This window comes from Terrapene carolina, unplaced genomic scaffold (genome assembly GCF_002925995.2).
Source record: "Terrapene carolina triunguis isolate 2854851 unplaced genomic scaffold, T_m_triunguis-2.0 Scaffold88, whole genome shotgun sequence".
Lineage (NCBI taxonomy): Eukaryota > Metazoa > Chordata > Testudines > Emydidae > Terrapene > Terrapene triunguis.
Genome location: NW_020664439.1, coordinates 2,317,665 through 2,337,777, shown reverse-complemented (window position 1 = coordinate 2,337,777; position 20,113 = coordinate 2,317,665). Strand labels below are relative to the sequence as shown.

The 20,113-nt window shown below is 45.4% G+C and overlaps 1 protein-coding gene across 2 annotated transcripts in view; it reads left to right on the top strand.

The window, feature by feature from the left end:
- The first annotated feature begins 2,292 nt into the window (after window positions 1–2,292).
- Window positions 2,293–20,113, top strand: part of NGEF (neuronal guanine nucleotide exchange factor) — a 96,036-nt gene continuing 78,215 nt past the window's right edge. Inside the window, exons 1-2 of one of the 2 annotated variants that reach the window (XM_026650113.1) lie at window positions 2,293–2,481; window positions 14,051–14,162. The gene's annotated coding sequence lies outside the window, so the exon portion shown is untranslated. The remainder of the gene's footprint in view (window positions 2,482–14,050; window positions 14,163–20,113) is intronic. The other variant, XM_026650115.1, reaches the window with a different exon arrangement.

The window sequence follows — 20,113 nt, the reverse complement described above, 5'->3', positions numbered from 1 at the left end:
CAAGAGGGGCTTTTGGCAGTTCAGGGAGGGAGTTCATTTCTTTAGGCAATTGTTGCCATGGTCACAGTGCTCCTTCCTGCGGATAGAGCTCCCAGCTTCCTGCTCTGGCTAGCGATGTTCCTGGAATCCCTTCTAGGTACCGTTAACATTTTGTGTTATACATTGCACCATGTATTTGTTTTGCTGTATTGATCTGAGGGGAAAATAATTATATATTTAAAAACCAGTGAGATTGGCAAGGCCCAGAGAAGGCCAAGGAAGCTGGTTAGAGATATAATGAGGTTTGCATACAAGGAGAAATTGTAAACTCAGGATTTATTTAGTCTTATAAGGGGAAGAATCATAGAGGAGTCAACTGAGAGATTTTTAGATCCTGAAGGGTACAACAAAACCAGATCATCTTTACACTGCTCCATTCTACTATAGCAAGGAGACGTTGAATGCAGCTAATGGCAAGTGGGTTTAAAAGAAATAAAAGACTATCCAGCTTCATGCTGTAGTATGTCTCATGATGGAGACAAATCATGAATCCAGTGAAGTCTTCATTGAAACTGCTGGACACCCACAAACACTAGCTCACAGACCCAGAAACTCAGCTTGTACTGCTCACAATCTCCACACAAGATCCATCTAGATCTCGGCCTAGCTTAATAATCTTGGAACAGACTGCTGATTGCATTGCACCCCCAGGGCTGGATCCTCAGTTTAAGTACATTGGCACAGTTCCAATCGCTTCAGTGGAGCAGCACCAATTGACCCAACTGAGCATATGGTCCATTAACTTGTGGAAGTCAGTGAGGCAGGAGACCAGATTCCAGAATACAGGAGCCAGATCTTAAAAGAGAGCGGATAATTTTATGACCAACAAACATTTATGATATAGTTGTACAGGGCAAGAAGTCATGGGCTAAAATTGCAAAAAGGGAGATTTAGGTTAGACTTGAGGAAAACATTCTAATTGTAGGGGTAGTTAAGCACTGGAACAAATTACCTAGAGGGTTGTGGAATCTCTGTCATTGGAGGTTTTTAAGAAGAGGTCAGACAAACATAGATCAGGGTTTCTCAACGATCGGTTCCTGAGATCTCTCTGACACAGTTTAGGAAGGCAGAGCAAGCCAGTCCCTGGTATCAAAAAGGTTGAGCAACACTGGTCTAGAGAGATAACTAAGGGCTTGTCTACACTGGCAATTTACAGCGCTGCAACTTTCTCGCTCAGGGGTGTGAAAAAACACCCCCCTGAGCGCAGCAAGTTTCAGCGCTGTAAAGTGCCAGTGTAGACAGTGCACCGGCGCTGGGAACCATGCTCCCAGCGCTGGGAGCTACGCCCCTCATGGAGGTGGGTTTTTTAAAGCACTGGGAGAGCTCTCTCCCAGCACTGCACCGCGACCACACAAGCCATGTTAAAGCGCTGCCGTGGCAGCGCTTTAGCATTGCCAGTGTAGACTAGCCCTTAGTCTTGCCTCAGTGTGGAGGCCCCTTTCAGTCCTACATTTCTATGACACTATGCTAAAGGCCTGATCCATAAAATCAATGGAAAGGTTTGCACTGACTTCAGTAGAGATGTATTGGGTTTTACAAAAAGAAATATTAAAATTGCATACTTCAAGTTATCAACTGATCTATTCAGGGAGCAGGAAAAATCAGCTCTTTTCTAGATATTGCATAGCTGTCCAGAGGAATCTGAAACATCACGCCTAAGCCACCGCCAGAGACCATTAGTCTGATTAGGGACAACAGAAATGTAGGTACAAATCCTACATAGAACTCAAAGTATTTTTTGTAGAGAACATTTTGTAAAGGGAATTTTGATTAATAGATTAAAAAATAGACTGGCTCTGCTTCATACATATCAATGCCTAGCTACCTACACAAAAGGAATTAAAAGACAATAGCAATTAAAAAATAACCATAAAATTTAGCAATCAGATTGCATTATTTACAGCCATTAGAAAAGCAATAGCAGTGTCTAAGCCAGTTTGCCCTACCAGATGTAAACAGATACCATTGATTGTTTCCACTCATTTGAGTTTGCAGTTCTTGCACATCGTCCAAATTTTTAGATCTTCACTCAGTCATTAAAGATTTCTATTGGGCATGTTACTCATGCATTGTAGTTAAACCTTCAACCCAGACAGCATGAAGGACGTTTGATGTGTGTTTGCACTGACTTATCTGAATAAAGGGAGAACTGTTGCTTTAAATTATGTTTGCAGTGACTCTGGAAACTAAAGTAAACAAAGTCCTAGGGAAAACTTTTGCTTTCCAACATGCAGTGATTGGTTACAGAAAGCGCTGGGGCTGAAGGTTGTAGATATTACCAGCAGGGATTTCCCACTCCAAGAATCAGATCTTTGCCATAAGTACCTTTAAAAAATCTTTGGGAATATAGTACAGAGTCAGTGGATATTCGTCCACTGGTAAATGGATGGTAAATGACCACATGGAGAGAATGAACCAGCCATGACAGATTCTCATTAGCAGGTGAGTGAAATTCTATTGGGGGGTTGGGGGGAGTGATTGATGATGTTGACAGGGCACAATTGTGAGGAAGGAATTTCAGCCAACAAACAAGGACATAAATAAGGAGTCCCAACTGGCACAGGCAGGGTGCCATTGTGTGTAGCTTATACTGTTGGAATGCTAGTGGACAGAGAGGAAGGAAACATACCATTGGCACAGCACAGCCGGCACAAACAAGTCACGCAGGGCATGACTTACTCTGCTGGGGGATCCTTTGCACAAAACAGGCATTAACAATTTAGAAGAGAAAATGTAAAGATCTAAGCAGCAAACGTTCCAGGCACCACCCACCCAAATGACATCTCTTCTTCCAGGCCCATGTCACGGGTTGTGATTCTGTTCCTGACAGCTATTCATCTGCAATCTCTCACTAAAAAATTATTTTCTTTCTATTATCACCAGAATGAGCTTTCCCATTAGACTGCCAGTAGTTCAGCAGCAAAATCCTTGCAAAATTGTTCAGCATACAATACAGTAATCCAGCGGTTCTCAAACATCATTGCAGCAGGACCCTCTTCTGACAACAAAAATTACTTCACGACCCCGGGGGGGAGGAGGGGGACCAAAGCCTGAGCCTGCCCGAGCCCCTCCGCCCCAGGCGGGAGGACCAATGTCGAAGCCCAAAGGCTTCAGCCCCGGGCAGGGGGGCCTGTAACCTGAGCCCTGCTGCCCAGGGCTGAAGCTGAAGCCCAAGCCCCACCGCCCCGGGCTGAAGCCCGTGGGCTTTGGCTTTGGCACCAGGCAGTGGGGCTCAGGCTTCAGCCCCGGGCCCCAGCAAGTCTAATACCAGCCCTGGCGACTGCATTAAAACTGGGTCACGACCCACTTTGGTGTCCCGACCCACTGTTTGAGAACTGCTGATTTAATCTACTCTTTCCCATCAGTGAAGTTTTATTTGTTTGTCTGTTTTGTTTAAAATGCAAAGTCCACGGGGGCTCAAAATCTCATAAGAACAAGCTTTCTCCTGAGATTTCAATCTATTGATGGGCTCAGCTGTGTCAGAGGCGCTGTGATATATTATCTCCTAGACTGGCACTTCCAGTCCTGGCTGAACGCAGGAAATTGCACTAAAATTAAAAAAAGATTAAAAAGTTATGGTAGCCTAAACTTTTGAACCTGCAAAAAGGCCAGGTTGGTTCAGGTTCACTTTGAGAGATGGGTGAAGGTTCAAGTCAGTTCTGATTTTCTACAGACTGAGAAGTATTGATAAGTCCAGTTATGATTGAATATAAATATAGGAGCATATGTAGAACAATACTGTCAGTGAGCAGAAAAGTCCTGCCCAGAGATACACAGAGTACACATATTGTTATCCTCTGCCATGGTTAGGGGGACATTTTCAGTGCTGGGTGAAGGGATTAGCTATACAACCTCCATTAACTTTCACAGAGTTACCCGGCTCCAGCAGTTCTGTACTGAAAATTTACATTTTGAAATAACTTATTTAAAAATTTCTATAAGCAGTTGTTACCCATCGTGTGTATTACAGTAGTGCCTAGCCGCAATGTTTTCAGACTTCTGAGTGGCTCTAATCCTTTCACAAGGCAACAGCCCTCTGAGGCCTGAAGTAACGCAAATTGACAGGAGCCAGTAAAAAACAAAACTGGACTCAGCCCATAGAAGAAATTCCTCCCACCAAAGCCATCCATCAAGGAAATGCACGAGTACAAATAGGCCTAGGAGTGCACCCAGAAGATCAACAAACTTGGGCTTTGCCAATCCAATAGGGAAGCAAATTCCAGAATCAAGGTCGTGCTCCAAGAGCTTATCTGTACCAACACTTAGTGTGCAGCAGGCTGGGGCGTCAATCCACCCTGCACTGGCCTGCGGCACACTAAACGTCCTTGTGGGCCCTGCTGCCGTGCACTAAACGTTCCCCGGGCCGCTTTAATCTACTCCTGGTTCAACTCAGAGTGGATCAAAGTGCACTGCAGAACTTTTAGTGCACCGCAGCAGGGGCCACATGGCTAGTTAGCGCGCAGCAGGCTAGCACAGGATAGATTCACAACTCAGCTTACCAGGGACTGTGTTCTTATAGACAAGCCCTAAGAACATTCTGCAACTGGCCCAGTGTAAAAGTCATGGAGACCAACAAGAACAGTGAAGAGCTAGAATTCCATCGAAAGGACCTGGCGACATGCATTGTGTGAAGTGCACAGAGATCTAATCCCTGCTCTTTCAGGCTATTCTTGCTGTATTACAGTAGCGTCTAAAGGCCCCAGCCCAGATTGGGACCCCCGTCAAGTTATGTGCTGAGCATACACATAGCAGGAGACCGTCCCTCAACAGCTAACAATTTAAATAGACAAGACAAAGGGTGGGAAAAAATAAGGGTCCATTACTGAGGTCCAGGAAGATTAACTGACTTGCCACAGGGAGTCTAGCAGAGCTGGGAACTGAATCCAGATCGCTTGCCTCCCAGTCCATTGCTTGAAATAAGACTCTCTAGGGTCATCCTACCATTGCCCAGTTCACCCACTCATTTCCTAAAACAAGGCATTAGGGAAGTTGTTAGCAGAGCCCTGTGCCATCCTCTACAAGCAGAGGCCATTACTGCTACTGTATTAAGCTGGAAGGATAAAAAAAAATTAAGTGGAAGGGAGAGAGCTGTGGAGTCAGTTTCATGTCATGCTGCTGTCAGCGGAAAAGGTTTGAACCTAGGACACATCAGCCAACTATTCACAGTGCAGCCTGTCAAAGTAATGCTTTGCTCCAGTTCCATTTCAACCATGTCTGCTTGCACTGTCAATGCTAGCAAGCAGAGTCCCCTGCTAGCCTCATTAAGCGATGGAGCAGGGAGCAGGCTGGTGAGCCTTCACTCTGCGATACACCTGGACAGGACACTGGATGACAGGCTGGCGAAGGAGGATTTGACTGTGCTGTCTTTTTATTTGTCAGGCTAATACGGACAAGTGTTGTGCTCTGAGCCAATAATAAAAGTAGCCTTCTGATAAGGTACAGGCGAAATGTTGACACATACAGGTCAAATCAAATTTACTTTAAACTATTACACTTGGAAGGGAGAAATTCTCCTGCCTGTAGCTATACAGCTCTGGTTTTAAGCCCATGTCTGGGAGTGAGGGGAAGTGCATGTGCACAGGATACCAGATGATCGTAAGGTAGCATCCAATCGTATGAGTTAGCCCCTTGAGGTAGGTTCTGTGACTGACTGACCCCCCCAAGCCCTGTTTAGGGGGTGGTGCCATGTCACACCCACGGAGGGCTGGTTGCATGTCAGGCTGCACTCTCTGTCCCAGAGCAGCCTGGCATGCACACTGGGCCAGCCAGAAAGATAGTGCAAGATTGATCTTCAGGCCTTTTCCACAAGTTGCACTTGGCCCTGCCTCCTTCTCCCTAATCATACAATCTAGCCCTTCATCTGACTGTTGGGCTTGGCATGGAGGAGATTGCCTAAAGAAGACTCTGGCTCTCATGACAGTTCTTTGATGTGGAGAAAGCACAAGCTGCAGTGACAAGTAAGGAGAGATTTATAAAACTCCATTAGGGAGTAAGCAGTATGGCAGAGCCCTGCAGCGGGATGGGCTCCCACAGGACCCACTGCCATAATAGCAGTAGTGGGTAAAATGTACTTTGTTGTGGGCAGGATGGGGTGGGCAAAAAAACCCCGGTGGTAATTGCCCACTAAAACATTAATCTCTCGTCAGTTTGTCATAAATAGAATTTCAGCAATGTAAAGTTGTTTTTTTTTAAATAAAGGTTTTAATACTTCAATTTATCCAAGGAGTAGAAAGATTTGGTGTCTATTATAACAGGAGTTAAAGTATTTTTACATGGTTTAAACTATATATTTAAATATATATATATTTTAACCAACCAGGTTTTTTGTTTTTAGTGGCTTTAGGGGGCGGGGGGTGAGGAGAATCTGTCTCTCTTGTGGGATTTGCGGGATCTAAGGTTTTTGCAGGTGGGAGCGGGACAAAAATGCAAGAAACAATGTGGGAGCGGGTGGGAGTGGGACTTGCAGGGTGGGACGAGAGTGGGATTAAAAAAATAGTCCTACACAGGGCTCTATAGTACGGGTTCCTTTTCATATCCACCCCATATAGTTTATTGCCAGCAGCAAGCCTACAGTTCATTGAAAAAAGCCACAGTACACAGCTTAGACTTTGCCCATAAATGTTTCAGCCTTCAAGAGTCAAAGGTGACTGATTTAGAAGCGAGAGTTCTGGGCCATGATGAAGTGACCTGGGTTTTAATCAGGAACAAAGACATGAGACTTAATGGCAGGCTGGCTTGTCAGGGTCCATGAAAACATGGCAGTAGGAGATGTGTCTGGTTTGGAGGTTTTTAACCAGGCTCCGTAGTAGGCAGTCAGGCCTATTGCCCTTGGGACAGATAGCACTTGCAGTGCCCAGGAAGAAAATTATAGCTGTTCCCATTTCTATTTCTAGATTTGCCCTGGTTACATGTGAGACACTCATTATGGAAAAAACAAGCACTGAAGGTTATTTCAACTACAGAGGAATAAGAACTCACTGGAAGTTGTACTGGAAACTATCCATACTGTAGCAGGGAAAGAAGAGGGCTACGGTTGACCAAGGACTGAGTAACTGAGGCCATGTCTACACTATGGGGACTACAGTGGCATAGCTATGGCATAATCCCGTAGCGTAGCTGCACCCTGCAGTGACAGAACAGAAGTTCTTCTGTCCCTGCATTCTTCTGGTGACCTAGCTGCATCTAACCCGGGATTTGTGTAGGCAAAGCTATGGGGCTCAGGGGCATGGATTTTTCACATCCCTGAGCGCTGTAGCTATGTCAGCCTAAGTTTTACGTGTAGACAGAGCTGGAGAACTCTGCGGTCACTGAGCGGAGTATGTAGGCGAACAGACTGGCAGAAAAGGTGCTAGGAAAGACACTAAGAATCCTATTGGGCTGGTTTTGACTTAGACTGAGTTTTGAATGTCAGGGAGATCTGGACTGCTATTACTGCTGCGGTGGGCTAATCTTGTAAAAGCATTGGGCTACATTCAGTCCTGGTATATAGGGGCAGCAGGTTTGTAGAAATTTTGGTGGTGCCCAGAACACCCAGAGCCCATCCCACAAACTCCACCCTCCACCTGCCTAAGGCTCTGGGAGAGAGTTTGGGGGCAGGAGGGGTGTGTGTGGGAAAGGGGTGGGGATGCAGGCTCTGGGAGGGAGTTTGGGGGCAGAGGTGCAGGCTCTGGGAGGGCGTGAGGGGGGTGCAGCGCTTACCTGGGGCTCCTAGGCAGGACGGGCCAGGGGGCCTCCATGTGGTGATACCCCCAGGCACTGCCCCTGCAGCTTCCTATTGGCTGCAGGGGTGCTTGGGGCGGGACACAGACCCACCCTGCCCAGGGTCCGCAGAGATGGGCCGGCAGCCACGTGGAGCGAGCAGGCAGGAAGCCACTCAGCTCTGCTCCACTGCCGGGGGTGAGTGGGGGCCCCGGGCCATTTTAAATGGCCCAGGGGATGGGGGGGGCACCCGGGGCGGAAGGCAGGGCCGAGGACCCATAGAACTCGCCGCCCACGCTGGTATAAACGGATGCAATTCTCTTGCTGACCTGTTTTGTATGCGTGTGTCTTTATAAATAAATTAATTAATTAATGGAGATATCCTATCTCCTAGAACTGGAAAGGACCTTGAAAGGTCATCGAGTCCAGCCCCCTGCCTTCACTAGCAGGACCAAGTACTGATTTTGCCCCAGATCCCTAAGTGGCCCCCTCAAGGATTGAACTCACAACCCTGGGTTTAGCAGGCCAATGCTCAAACTACTGAGCTATCCCTCCCCCCCTGGAGGGCTGCTCATGAAAGGTACCAGACTGACAGCTCTGGAGTAGGGCATAGGCACACCCGCACAAGCATCCCTGCTAATTTACCTCTACCCATATGAGTCACCCTGTGCAGGGCCAAGGGGGCATGTTGTATGGAGAAGACTTACAGTATTGCTTTGGAATGTGTAATGCTGACTTGCTGTTTCTGCTCTCTATGGTTAACAATGCCATGTGGACTCTTATGGGGGAGAACCTTACAAGAGTTGAGGTCTTGAGTGTTGCTCTTCCCAGAAGCAGTGAAGTATCATCTACCCTTTTTGTACATCACCAGCATATGGTACTAGTTGTGCTCTGATGCCTGTGTTACCAATGCATTCACACTTGGGGGCCCTGCACACACATATCCTGCTGGCCAGCTATAGCACTACGCCCTATTTATTACACTTTATAACACTGCTCCTGCCCATGTGCATTCACTACCAACAGCAACTGAAACCAATCGCCAATTGACTTCTCACAGATGCATTAACACCATCATCCCTCTGCCCAAGGAAGAGCAGGGGGCCTTGCATCCTGCTTTCGCTAGTGGCTTCTAAGTGGAGGTGGGCAGCACCAGAGGCAAAAAGCAGGAGGCAGAAAGAGAAGGGGGTGACTGAGGCCTGGTCTACACTACGACTTTAATTCGGATTTAGCTGCGTTAATCCGAATTAACCCTTCACCCGTCCACACTACAGAGCCAGTTAATTCGAATTAAAGGGCACTTAAAATCGATTTCTGTACTCCACCTCGACGAGCGGAGTAGCGCCTAAATCGATTTTGTTAATTCGAATTAGGGTTAGTGTGGCCACACACCACCGAATTACTGTGTTTAAATTAATGGGGTAGTGTGGCCGCACACCACCGAATTAATGTGGTTAAAAACCGAATTAATGTGCTTAGTGTGGCCGCGCACAATCGAATTTATACAACCTGTTTCCCAAATTCGAATTATCTAAATTCGGATTAATCCCGTAGTGTAGACATACCCTGAGAGGCAGAAAGGAGCTAGGAAGTTGTCAATATGCAGAGGTAAGGCAACAGGGCAGGAGGGAGCAGGACAAGGTTTGCACAGGGTTTCACAGAAACACCCAACCCAGGAATGTACTTTTACTATGACATGTGCACTAATTTAAGGAAATGAATAAAATAAGGTCAGGCTTTTGTTTAATTAATTGTAAGGTCTTATAATGAAAACCAGAAAGGCCTGTAGATTTTCCACTCATGCGTCTCAATATACTTTAAGAATTAGGTTGACTCTCCCTACACAGTTGCAGTGTATATGGCATGGCCCCATAGGGGGAATGCTTTCATGTCTAGAGCTCTCAGCTACTTCCACTCAGTGAGACCCAGTGGATGAAGCATAAATTTCTGTTGGACAGGACTGGAGACCTGGGAAGTTAACAAATGTGTCTTTGAAGCACCGACTATGTTTGTAAGCTGTATTATGAGCTTGATATGCTATTTTAGTCTTTGTTTTTGCCATATAAAGAATCAAGAAACAAAGTATAAACAAAAATAAAAGATAAGCCATTCTTCTGGCAAGCAATATATCACAGGTGGCCAAACTGTGGCTTGCGAGCCACATGCAACTCTTTTACCATTAAAGTGCAGCTCATGGTGCCCCACTGCCCCCGTCCTCCCCATTCTCCACCTACCAGACTGGGGTGGGGGGAGCTCGGGACCTCTGCCTTGCACCAGGGTGGTGGAGTCAGGGGCGGCTCCAGGCACCAGTGCAGCAAGCACGTGCCTGGGGCGGCAAGCTGCGGGGGGCGGCCTGCCGGTCACCGTGAGGGCGGCAGTCAGGCTGCCTTTGGTGGCGTGCCTGCGGGAGGTCTTCTGGTCCCGCGGTTTCGGCGGCAATTCGGCGGCGGGTACGCCGAAGACACAGGACCAGCGGACCTCCCACAGGCATGCCACCAAATCCGCGTTACCAGCGGACTGCCCGCAGGCATGCCGCCAAAGGCTGCCTGACTGCCGTCCTTGGGGCGGCAAAATACATAGAGCCGCCCCTGGTGGAGTAGGGGCTTCTGCCCAGTGGGGAGGGGGGTCTTGGGGCTTCTGGCTGAAGTCCAGAGTCCCATCAGGCACTTCCCAAGGGGCTGAAGCCCTGAGCCCCAGCAGGTATGCCCTGCCTCTCGAACTTCTGAAGATTGTCGTATGCAGCTCGGAGGGCCTGTAAGTTTGGACACCCTGAAATATACAGTTATTTAATGTTATATATATACACATTCTGTATATATCTATCTATCTAATTAGCCAATACAGGAGTTGCTACAACTACCCCTATAATTATCTATAGATCCATCTTTGTTAGGGTACCTAGGGGTGGTGAGCAGAGGTGGCAGATTTGTATAATTTTTGGTGGTGTCCAGAACGGGTACAATTCCTGCCCCCCCCCACCTGCCTAAGGCTCTGGGAGGGAGTTTGGTTGTGGGAGGGGTGAGGGGTTGGGCTCTGGGAGGGAGTTTGGGTGCAGGGTGTGGGCTCTGGGCTGGGGCAGGAGGTTGTGTGGGGTGCAGGCTCTGGGAGGGAGTTTGGTTGTGGGAAGGGTGAGGGGTTGGGCTCTGGGAGGGAGTTTGGGTGCAGGGTGTGGGCTCTGGGCTGCGGCAGGAGGTTGTGTGGGGTGCAGGCTCTGGGAGGGAGTTTGGGTGCCGGCGGGGTGAGGGATTGGGCTCTGGGAAGGAGTTTTGGTGCAGAAGGGGGTTTGGAGTGCAGGTTCTGGGCTGGGGCAAGAGGTTGGGATGCAGAAGAGGGTGCACGGTGCGGGCTCTGGGAGGGAGTTTGGGTGCAGGAGGGGTGAGGGGTTGGGCTCTGGGAAGGAGTTTGGGTGCAGGATGTGGGCTGTGGGATGGGGCAGGGGGTTGGGGTGCAGGAGGGGGTGTGGGTGCAGGCTCTGGGCTGGGGAAAGGGGTTGGGGTGCAGGTTCTAGGAGGGAGTTTGGGTACAGCAGGAGAAGGGTAAATTAAACAGAGGGGCGGAGAACAGGCAAAGCTCTCAGGGATGATCACTAAATGAGGTCCCATCCTGTAACATCTGATGGCCCACAACCAAGTCAATATCATAAGAAAACCCGCACGCCACCCCGAAGGCCCCACAGGCCTAATCAGGCCAGTGGGACTAGAGCTCAGCATATAGGGTTAATATCCTCCTCTGCGCAGCTGATTGCTCTGATTGCGGATGGATGGTGTCCAGCCCTGGCTGGCTTCTGGCTCAGGGTATGGTGGGGCGAGGTGAAAGAGGTTATGGGCGCTGCTTGTTTTCAGCCCCCATGTGTGCCACAGCTTTTTGGGCTTGACTCTCTGTTGTGCAATGATGAATGGGGGGCTCCAGGCTCTCCAACTGGGAGAGTCGGAACAACTGCTCCTCCAGATGCTGTGGGGAGCAACAACCAGCCTCTTTCCCTGCTCATGCTTTCAGTCTCTCTGACTCGGCTCACGGGGGCCAGGCCACTTGGGTCAACTGAGCAACCCAGTCAAGGCTCTGGTCTAGCCCCCACAGGCTGGGGGTGTCCCGCCGTCACTGCCAAGGCAGGCAGCTGCCTCTGTGCTGCTCTCTGTGCCCTGAAGCCCCCACACTGGCAGAGGCTGCATCTATAGATAAAATTATGGAGACACTTTTTATGTGATCTATACCTTACCGGGGTGTGTGTATAGCTGTATAAGTGTATACAAATACACACACACACACACACACACCACTTGCTTCTAGCCCTGAAAGATCCTGAGAGACCAGACTTTAAAGTTAGGACATTTTTATATCTAGAGAATCCATTTTAGGTCATTTTTGGAAGGGCTTTCAACAAATGAGTTTTACTCTGTCCCCCTCCAAGCTGCATATAGTTGATCTCATGGTGACTACAGCATATGGCTTTACAGAATGCATAAAATGGTGCCAATCCTAAAACATTTTTTTAAATCTCTAAAGTGTTTCTGAAACGGATTCTCTGTTCCATTATGTGGCACACACAGAATAGTGGGGCAAGATAAAAAGGCTTTATTAGCACTAGTTTGCAGTGAGCTGCACAACTCATTAAAGGCTTTGCCTCCGGTAAATAATGCACCAGCCCAAAAATCGCTCCAATAAAACTGTTACGTACCACACTGTTGTGTATTCCACATAAACACAAATATCTTTCTATAAAATCACAAACAGCAACATGTTCCCTTCTGCAGCAGCAACTATCTAGCAAATCTTGGGCTACCTTTTTACTTAGATTCCTGCACCTGGGCAGAGTCCCACTGACTTCAGTAGGGGCCCACCTGCACGTGGAACTCTTTAAAGGATTGGGGCCCATCTGAGTAAGAGCTGCAGCTAAATGAGGGAGGGCTGCAGCTGGATTGTGACCCATATTTGCCAAACAGTCTTAGCCTCCCTAGGGTGCGTATTAAGTAGACAGTTTACAGAATGAGCTGTATTAGCTTGAATTCTGTGAAACACGAGGGAGGAAATCAATGGTTACTAAATGAAGGCTGTAAAGAAGGGGTGAGATTTGTTTTCAGATGCAAGTACCAGAGTTACAAAATAATTAAAACCATTAAAAAAGAAGCGGAGAGGGTCCAGCAAACATGCATTTGTTTGTACATTCAGATCATGCTATATAAAAAAAGTCACACACTCTCTGAAAGGTTGTTAGGTCAAAATATTGTCCTAAAAATGGCCTCATCTGGTTTATTTTGTTTATTTTTAGAATGACAGAAATGCACAAGGCATGGTTTTTATGTTTGTGTTTTACATTTTCAGATAGAACATGAGAACTCATTGCTTTCAGATGGGTAAAACCTTCCAGATGAGGCCACTGCTAAGGGGCTAATACTTTTTAAAAGCAAATTAATAGATTTTTAATGCCAGAAGGGACCATAATGATCATCTTCTAGTCTGACCCACGGCATAACAAAGGCTACAGAACCTCACCAAGTAATTTGTGCATTAAGCCCATCATTTCTAATTGAGCTTCACCATTTCTTTTAGGAAGATGTTCAGTCTTGATTTAAAGGCTTCAAGTGACAGAGAATTCACTCTGGCCCTAGGTAATTTATTCCAATGGCTAAGTAACTTCACAGTTAAAAATTTGCACCTTATGTCTGGTCTGGATTTGTCTAGCTTCATCTTCCAACCACTGGATCTCATTATGCCCTTTTCTGTTAGCTAAAGAGCTATCTAGTTACTATTAGAAACCTTACTCATGCAGGTACTTGTAGATCATGATCAAGTCACTTCTTAACCTTCTCTTGGATAAACTAAACTGAATAGTTTCAGTTTCTTAAGTCTCTGACTATAAGGCAGGTTTTCCAAACCTCAAATCATTCTTGTAGCTCTGTCAACATCCTTTGTGAACTCTGTCCACTGGAATTTGACATAGTATTCCAGTAAGAGACTCACTAATACTGTATACAAAGGGAATACCACCTTCCTACACCTTGTACATGCAAGGATCACATTGGTTTTCTTAGCTACACCTTTGCACTGGGAACTTACATTCAACTGGTTATCTACTATCACCCCATAGGTCCTTTACAGCGTCACTGCATTCCATGAGAGAGTCCCCTACCTCATAAATGTGACTTACATTCTTTGTTCCTAGATATATGACTTTGCACTTGGCTGTATTAAAATGCATGTTGTTCAAATGCGCCCACTTTACAAAATGATCCCCATTGACCTGTCCCCATCATTATTTACCACTACCCCAATTTTCCTGTCATCTGAAATTACCACCAGCCATTTTTTTTTCCAGATCATTGATAAAGACATTGAATAGCATCAGGACACAGTCTCTGTGGGACTTCCACTAGAAACATCCCTATCGCATGACATCCCATTTACAATTACTTTTTGGGATCTATCAGGTAACCAGTATTTAATCAATTTAATATTGATTTCATATATTGCTTTTTTAAAATCAAGAAGTCATATAGGACTAAGTCAAATACCTTACCTATTATGTCAACAGTTACCTTTATCAACCAAACTTGTAACAATCTCTTAAATTATATCATGCTTATTTGACAACACCTATTTTCAAAAAACCCAACAACCCATGTTGATTAGTATTTATTATACTACCATACTTTAATTTTTTTTTTAAATGATTATGTCCCATATCAGCCTTTCCACGATTTCACCTGGGATCAGTGTCAGACTAACTAGCTTAAAGTTACCAAGATCATTCCATTTACTCTTAAAATATTGGCACAACATTAGCTTTTTTTCCCCAGGCCTTTGGAGCTTGCCCTGCATTTGTTAAAAATCATCATCAATGGGTTAGAGAGCCCCCAGCCAGTTCTTTTCATTCTTGTCCTTTTAAAGCAGATCTTTAATTTGCATTTTCTTGAGCAGGAGGCTGGATTAGATGACCTAACCTGTCTTGTCATCTCTAATTTCTTTGCGCCCTACCGTGCAGTCCTTATTCTAACAAGACTCAGTTTGGTCAAAAGAATTTAGTCCCTAGGCTCTGTGGGCAGGTGCCTCACCTCCTCCCGTGAGATATAGTGGTTGTCTCAGTTTCCCTCCTGCAGGCAGGGTAGTTTGGCTCCTCAGCCAGCTGTAAAAAGTCCTTCCCTTCTCAGGTACACATGAGTTCATTGAAACAAATTCCTTGGAGCTTGCTACAGCCCAGCCAGGGCCAGCTCCAACTTTTTTGCCGCCCCAAGCGACGGAAAAAAAAAAAGAGAGAAAAAAGAAAAACCAATTGAGCTGCCGCCGAAGTGCCGCCGAAGAGGAAGAGAGGGAGTGAAAGACCCGCTGCCGAATTGCTGTGCTCCCAGCACTGGTAGCTATGCCCCTCGTGGAGGTGGGTTTTTTAGCGCGCTTGCACCACGACCACACAAGCCATATTAAAACACTGCCATGGCAGTGCTTTAGCGTTGCCAGTGTAGACTAGCCCTCAGGGTCTTCAGTAGAACCTGCCTTCTCATCGCTCTCAGAGCACGTTCTCTGGAAGTCCAGCCTCTCTGTAATGGGTCATAATAGACCCCAGCTGATCCGTTTACTATCTCCTCCTAGCTTGTATTAACCCCTTTTCAGCTCTCCCACTGCAAGAAAGTTTTGTACCCTATCCTTTAACTTTATGTATATGTGTAGTCTCATTCTGTCATTGGCTTCTGAAGTCATTGGGACAATTCGTGAGCACAGGTAAACACACGTGTTTGTACAATTGGGGTCTTTGACTATTTCTTTTGGGTTTAGAGTTGTTATATTCATTTTGTGTTAAACATAAGGGCTTCTCTACCTGGTGATTTAGTGCACAGCAAGACAGGGTGTGAATCTACAGGGCTCGAGCCTGCCACACGTTACCTGGCTGTGTGGACCCTGCTACTGTGCACTAGAAGTTCTGTAGTGAACTCTGGCATCAAAGCACAGTACACTAAAGCACACTAGGGAATTTTTGGTGTATGGCAGCAATGCCCACACAGCCAGTTAGTGCCTGGAGCGCTGTAGATTCACACACTAGCTTGCCATGCACTAAATCGCAGACAAGCCCTAATTATATCAGAATTCCAGATTAATTAAAAATATTCTACAGAAACCAATGGAAATAAACTCTGGCTGCTTTAAAATATTACAGCAAAAATCTTTTTTGAGATGGGGCGACCACATCTGCACACGGTATTCAAGATGTGGGCGTACCATGGATTTATATAGCGGCAATATGATATTTTCTGTCCTGTTATCTATCCCTTTCTTGATGATTCCCAACATTCTGTTCGCTTTTTTGACTGCTGCTGCACATTGAGTGGATGATTTCAGAGAACTATCCACAATGACTCCAAGATCTCTTTCTTGAGTGGTAACAGCTAATTTAGACCCCATCATTGTATATGTATAGTTAGGATTATGTTTTCCAATGTGCATTACTTTGCATTTATCAACATTAAATTTCATCTGCCATTTTGTTGCCCAGGCACCCAGTTTTGTGAGATCCTTTTGTAAAAGCTCTTCACAGTCTGCCTGGGACTTAACTATCTTGAGTAGTTTTATATCATCTGCAGATTTTGCCACCTCACTGTTTACCCCTTTTTCCATATAATTTATGAATACGTTAAATAGGACTGGGTTCAGTATAGATCCCTGGGGGACACCACTATTTACCTCTCTCCATTCTGAAAACGGACCATTTATTCCTACTCTTTGTTTCCTATCTTTTAACCAGTCACCAATCCATGAGCGAACCTTCCCTCTTATCCCATGACTGATTATTTTGCTTAAGAGCCTTTGGTGAGCCAGCTGCTCTTTATACTGGTCGGGCCAGCTGGCCTTTCATGTTTCATGTACTGATGCTGGTATTATGCTTATTTCTTGTATTTAGCTTCAACATCTCTGGCTTTATGTAGCAGATAGAAAAGTACTATGCTTGGGACAAATCCAATTCCCAGAACTAGTCTGATCATGCAGCCCATTGTCCACTAGGTACTAGCTGTTAATTACATTCACCACCATCTTTGAGTCCACAGAGGGTCCGACTCCTGGCTTTCAAATATAAACAGTTCCACTCCCTTAGAAGCAACCGCAGCTACCTCCTTCCCCCACACATCCATATGTCTGACTTTTCTTCCAGGAATCTTATCAATTTTTAAGGTTATGACCAGTTTCTGGAGCTTTGTCTAACACACCAAGTTCAGCCAACTCTCATACAACAGCATCTCCATCACAGAGTAAAGCTTCTGCCCAAGCAAATTCTTCACACTCTAAATTCTCTCTCGAGTCGCAAGGAAAATCTTTAGTACTGCTTTACATGCAGCATTTGGCCACATCATCTTTATTTGCTCTGCCCTTTTTTTTTTTTTTTAAATAAATAGCCTCCTATTCTCCCAGAGCTTGCCCTTTGGGCCTGTAAATCAGCATATCTGTCTGTAAGATAAACTCGAGTATTTCAGCAAAAACAGCGAGGAGTCCTTGTGGCACCTTAGAGACTAACAAATTTATTTGGGCATAAGCTTTCGTGGGCTAAAACCCACTTCATCAGACGCATGGAGTGAAAAATACAGTAGGAGGTATAAATATATAGCACATGAAAAGATGGGAGTTGACTTACCAAGTGGGGGGTCAGTGCTAACGAGGCCAATTCAATTAGGGTGGATCTGGCCCATTCCCAACAGTTGAAAAGAAGGTGTGAGTATCAATAGAGGGAAAATTACTTTTTGTAATGACCCAGCCACTCCCAGTCTTTATTCAGGCCTAATTTGATGGTATCAAGTTTGCAAATTAATTCCAGCTCTGCAGTTTCTCGTTGAAGTCTGTTTTTGAAGTTTTTTTGTTGAATAATGGCCACTTTTAAGTCTGTTATTGAGTGACCAGGGAGATTGAAGTGCTCTCCTACTGGTTTTTGAATGTTACCATTCTTGATGTCGGATTTGTGTCCATTTATTCTTTTGCGTAGAGACTGTCCGGTTTGGCCAATGTACATGGCAGAGGGGCATTGCTGGCACATGATGGCATATATCACATTGGTAGATGTGCAGATGAACGAGCCCCTGATGATGTGGCTGATGTGGTTAGGTCCTATGATGGTGTCCCTTGAATAGTTATGCAGACAGAGTTGGCAACGGGGTTTGTTGCAGGGATTGGTTCCTGGGTTAGTTTTTCTGTTTCCTTGTTGTTTCTGTTGATACAGACTAACACGGCTACCCCTCTGAAACCTATCAAGTATTTCAATGACAATGCACCTAGGTAGTGATTTGTAGTGGCACCCAATTTCAGTGTGGTCTGTAGGTGTGCGGGTAGTGGGTCTTAAGAACAGACCCACAAGATATTGCTTTTCAAGGATGAATCCCCAGACTCTAGGACAAATTCTTGAATTCTTTGGAGATATTCAGAGTTTGCCTTGACTCATTCATTCACTGCTCTACTAGCAATAAGGCTGTTGGATGGCAATCTAATACCAAATGAGAAAATTATTGTTGCAAATTGAGTACACACTGTTTATACTCCAGCAAATAACATCTGTTAATGCTCTTTGGGTTAGAATATCTACATGGGAATTAAAAGTATCGCTCCATATTTAACAGCCCTTCTTGAACTCATCACAGGAGACTATTACAAAACTACTAGAATTTTCTGAGGGTATCAGCAAACATGTGGACAAGGGGGAATCCAGGGGATATAATGTACTTCGGGGTTCTCAAACTGGGGGTCGCAAGGTTATTACATGGGGGGTCACGAGTTGTCAGCCTCCACCCCAAACCCCACTTTGCCTCCAGCATTTATAATGGTGTTAAATATATAAGAAATTGTTACTAATTTATTGGGGGGGGGGGTCACACTCAGAGACTTGCTAGGTGAAAGGGGACACCAGTACAAAAGTTTGAGAGCCACTGATGTACTTGGACTTTCAAAAAGCCTTTGACAAGGTCCCTCACCAAAGGTTCTTAAGCAAAGTAGGCACTCATGAGATAAGAGGGAAGGTCCTTTCATGGACCAGTAACTGGTTAAAAGATAGGAAACAAAGGGTAGGAATAAATGGTCAGTTTTCACAGTGCAGAGAGGTAAATAGTAGTGTCCCCCAAGGATCTGGACTGGGATCAGTGCTGTTCAACATATTCATAAATGATTTGGAAAATGGGGTAAGCAGTGAGGTCAAAGTTTGCAGATGATAAGTATCTTGAGTAATTTTGTAAGTCCAAAACTCACTGAAGAGTTACAAAGGGATCTCACAAAACTGGATGACTAGGCAACAAAATGGCAGATTAAACTGAATATTGATAAATGCAAAGTAATGCATATTGGAAACCATAATACCAACTATACATACAAAGTGATGAGGTATAAATTAGCTGTTACCATTCAAGAAAGATCTGAGAGTCATTATGGATAGTTCTCCAGAAACATCTGCTCATCAGTCAAAAAAGGTAACAGAATGTTAGGATCCATTAAGAAAAGGATAAATGAGACAGAAATCATAACACAACTATATAAATCCATGATATACCCAAACCTCAGCTATAGCATACAATCCTGTCACCCCATCTAAAAAAAGATATACTGAATTGGAAAAGGTACAGAGAAAGGCAACAAAAATGATTACAGGTATGGAACAGCTTCCATATGAGAAGAGATAAAAAAGACTGGGACTGTTCAAATTAGAACAGAGACAACTAAGGGGGGATATGATTAGAGGTTTATAAAACCATAAATGATGTGGAGAAAATGACTAAGGAACTGTGATTTACCCTTTCACATAAACACAAAAACCAGGGATCACCAAATGGAAAGAATAGGCAGCAGGTTTAAAACAAATATAAGGAAGTACTTCTTCATGCAACGCACAGTCAGTCGGTGGTACTCATTGCCTGAGGATGTTGTGAAGGCCAAAAGTATAACTGGGTTAAAAATAATTAGATAAGTTCATGGAGGATAGGTCCATCAGTGACTATTAGCCAGACGGTCAGGGACACAACCCTATGTTTTGGGGGGCCCTAAACCTCTGGCTGTCAGAAGCTGGGAATGGATGACAGTGGATGGATCAATGGGCACCAACCACTGTCAGAAGATAGGATATTGGACTAGATGGACCCATTGGTCTGACCCGGTATGGTCATTCTTATGTTCTAATGGTTTCAGCTATTCAGATGGTTAAATTTCCCACAAATCATGAAAATCCTACTCGCCTCCACTGTGCTCATTTCTGTTCAGACACCATTGGGGGGTGGGGGCAGCTCTTAGCCTATCAATGACTCATCTGTTCAGTCTGGACACCATTCACTCCCATTGGGGGGGAAGAAGGGGGAAATGCCTCTTGCAGAAATAACAATTGTTTTGTTTCTGGTTTTTCAAACATCACACACGTTTAATAAGAATGTAG